Below are 3382 nucleotides of genomic sequence, written 5' to 3' on the forward strand. Positions count from 1 at the left end.
CAATATACTTGTCATAACCCAGAGAGCATGAGAGCCGCTTCCACAAAAAAGGGACACAGTACAGCATAGTGTAAGGTAAAGTGAGAAAAACATTTCCTTCTCAAGGGCAACATTCCAGCCCCTGCTTGCATCTCTCAGCCGTCTTTCCTTGATCCTGTCTGGGAAGTGTATCTCAGTGACTCCACAATTTCTCTCTTTGTCCTTTTGTTTTAAAAGTAACACTTTCTATAACATAGCTAAATGTCCTTGAAGGGGTTTAATCATGCAAAAAGGCTGGATGACGACACTCAGCTGACAATGTGGACATCTCAAGACAGTCACTGGACAATGGCTGACACACTTGTCTGGAGACTGGAAATGTTTCTCGATCTTGGAGAGGAAAGAAGGACCCTCCAACTACACTGTCCTCTAAGGAAGTTTATTCAGGTGAGGGATGACAGGGACTGTTTTGTCTCACGTCACACATGTCAGTAGAAAATATCCTAGGTATTGGATGCCGCTGTTAGCATTTACAGAACAAAGCACATAGTGTTGGGAAGGATAATAAATTATGAGTAGGATTAGAAAACCCCAAGCCTCTTCCAGGTTCTAGGAGAGCAAAAAAAAAAAAATACCATGAAATACAGCATTAATGGGATAGTTTGGTTAAATGTAGTTACTAGTTTCTATTGTGATACCTATTGTCAGTGCCTGCGCCGACAGTGTGTGAATATCGGGTGTAGGTTTGTGGGATTGAAAGAAAACATGTACACGGGTCACCCCTTTTTAGCAAGTGCCACCAAGGCTTTACTGAGATCTCCTTATATACCAGAGGCAAAAGCCGTGGAAAATCAACAAGGCAGGTGAAAATCCCCAAACAGGAAAATAGGACAAGTCTGTGTGGTGAAAGTTCCAGCCCAATCAGGGGCATAAACAGCTTCTTAAAAACAAGAAGCAGGAAAGCTCAGTGGGGAGGAAGGGTGCCATGGAAAATCCCAGCCCCAAATCAGGGGCTAAGAGCAGCTGTCAAAGGTGTAAACAATTTCTTCCTATAGCAGGCTGAAAGGCTCAGCGAGGGGGGAGGGAAACACCAAGGTAGGGCCCAACAGGAGCCTTCACTGGTGGCTCTAATGTTTCACTTTCCTATGCCAACTGGCCTCCACACTGATTCTAGCACCATAATGATTTCAAGTCTTCCTCATAAGGAATTTTGTGGCAACCGTTGAATGCTAAGCACAAGGCTTCATGAGTGTTCCCCTAACACACACCCATGTTGCAACCTTCCATGCAGGCTATTTCTTGATGTGATTTCAAGCACCTGTACATAATAAGACAGGAGAACATTTTGACTGCATATTCAAACTGCTATTATTTCTCAGGAATTTTTAATGGCTAATATTGGTGAAGAAGGATAATTTGAGTTAGGATGAGACATTTTTGGGCAGGATTTGGAAGGAAACATTCATTTAGATGCATAGGAATTACTAAGGTTTTTATAATCAAGCCTAGAGGAAAATTTGGCTTTGGAAGAAGGAGATGCTCAGTGGCTCTGCCCCGGGAAAGTCTCCTGGAAAGGACACCTCAGCTTATGCTCAGTACAGGGAGAACATTAGCAGGGAGGCAAAGTCTGCTCCCCATGACATCAGCTGTCCCTTCTTGGACATTCTATTGTCTCCTAGAGAGTTCTTGGCGTCCTCTGTCACCAATGTTGTAGTGACAACCAGTGCCCTAGTTTCTCTCAGTCCGAGTCTGGCAGATACATCCTAAGACATGTTTTCCAGTCTTAGAAGTGTTTTGGGAGGGGCGAATGTCAATTGTGGAGAGACTAGGGTGAAGGAGTCTGACCTTTCGTCTCACAGAAATGATGGACAAAGAAAGTGGTTATGGGGAATGTGGAGTAAGTTCTGGGCAGTGTCTTTTGAGCTTTCTGTGGAGGTGGGGTGGGGGGAGGGATGGTGGGGGTCCTGCAAGCTTAAGCTGACCTTTCTAGCAATTGGCCACAACAACTGGAGCATCTGCAAAGGAATTGAATATCCATGAATATCACAATTCCTGAAAGTCATGGATTTCAGAACATTAATTTTCCCATCCCCAAAGAAAGGATATGGTAAGGCCAATGCTACTATTCTGTGAACTTCTGGCCTTTACTTTTAAAGTTGATTTGTGGCTTGTTTTTTGTTTGTTTATTTATTTATTTAGTGGGTAATATTATTTATTGCCAAAGTCAAACATCTGGGTTACATCCTGGGACCCACATGACAGAAGGAGAGAAATGGCTCCTGAAAGTTGTTTGGTCATGTGCTGCACACACACACACACACACACACACACACACAAACACACATACACACACACACACACAGACACTCATACTCATACTCTCACTCATACACACACAAACTTTAAAGCAATAGTAATTTTTCTTAATAGCTTCTCGGCCTTTTGGCTAAGATCAAGTGTAGTAATTTTTCTTAGAGTCTGATATAATTGGTTCTAATACAAAGACAGCCTGAGTGTAGTTACTATATAATTAAATAGTACTCATGCTCTCAGGCAAAGAGTTTAAAGTTTATAGGTACCTAATAAACTCGCATTGGGACATATAAAGAACATTTAAATGTTCAGCAGAAATACAAAGAACAACTAATTTAATTTGTTAAAAGTGAAAGCTTATACAATTCTGAAGGTTTTTATGCTGGTTTTATTATACATGTAACTATGAAAAGAAAACATACATACTTGATCAATGAAATGAGGAAGAGTGATTTAATGAACAGAAAAGTGGATGGTACTTCAAAATTTCCATGATTACATATTATCTATTTAATTCCCTCCACAATAGCAAGAAACGGACATTATTATTTATGCGACATTACAGATACATAAACCGAGAAAATATTGTTTGGCCTGAAATCTGAGCTTTTTAAAGGTTTAGTTAATTGACAGAGCTGTGCTTTAAAATTAGGGTCCATATTCTTCTGTTTTAAATGTGTGACACTTTTCTCTTTTTTTCTCCATCTTTATTAAATTGGGTATTTCTTATTTATATTTCAATTGTTATTACCTTTCTGGGTTTCCAGGCAAACATCCCCCTAACCCCTCCCCCTCCCCTTCTCTATTGGTGTCCCCTCCCCATCCTCCTCCCATTGCCACCCTCCCCCCAACAAGCCCCTTCACTGGGGGTTCAGTCTTGGCAGGACCAAGGGCTTCCCTTTTATTTCTAGTGGGTGCTGCTCTCCCTGCTCCATGGGAAGTAGATGGGGGGAACGCCCGGGCCTGAGGTGAGTTGGAACTGGGGTAGAAAGGCATAGGGCCTCCTAGGTGAGAATGCCAAACCACCACTGCTGCTGCAGCCACCATGGAGAAGCCCTTGTTCCTGCTGCAGGGAGGAGAGTCTGGTGCC

The 3382-nt window shown here is 42.3% G+C and overlaps 1 non-coding gene across 1 annotated transcript; it reads left to right on the forward strand.

The window, feature by feature from the left end:
- Nucleotides 1–2405: 2405 nt before the first annotated feature.
- On the forward strand, nucleotides 2406–2593 carry LOC134483725 (U2 spliceosomal RNA). Its single transcript, XR_010060608.1, has one exon. It is a non-coding gene; the product is annotated as a U2 spliceosomal RNA (small nuclear RNA).
- Nucleotides 2594–3382: the final 789 nt, after the last annotated feature.

This window comes from Rattus norvegicus, chromosome 19 (assembly GCF_036323735.1).
Source record: "Rattus norvegicus strain BN/NHsdMcwi chromosome 19, GRCr8, whole genome shotgun sequence".
NCBI lineage: Eukaryota > Metazoa > Chordata > Mammalia > Rodentia > Muridae > Rattus > Rattus norvegicus.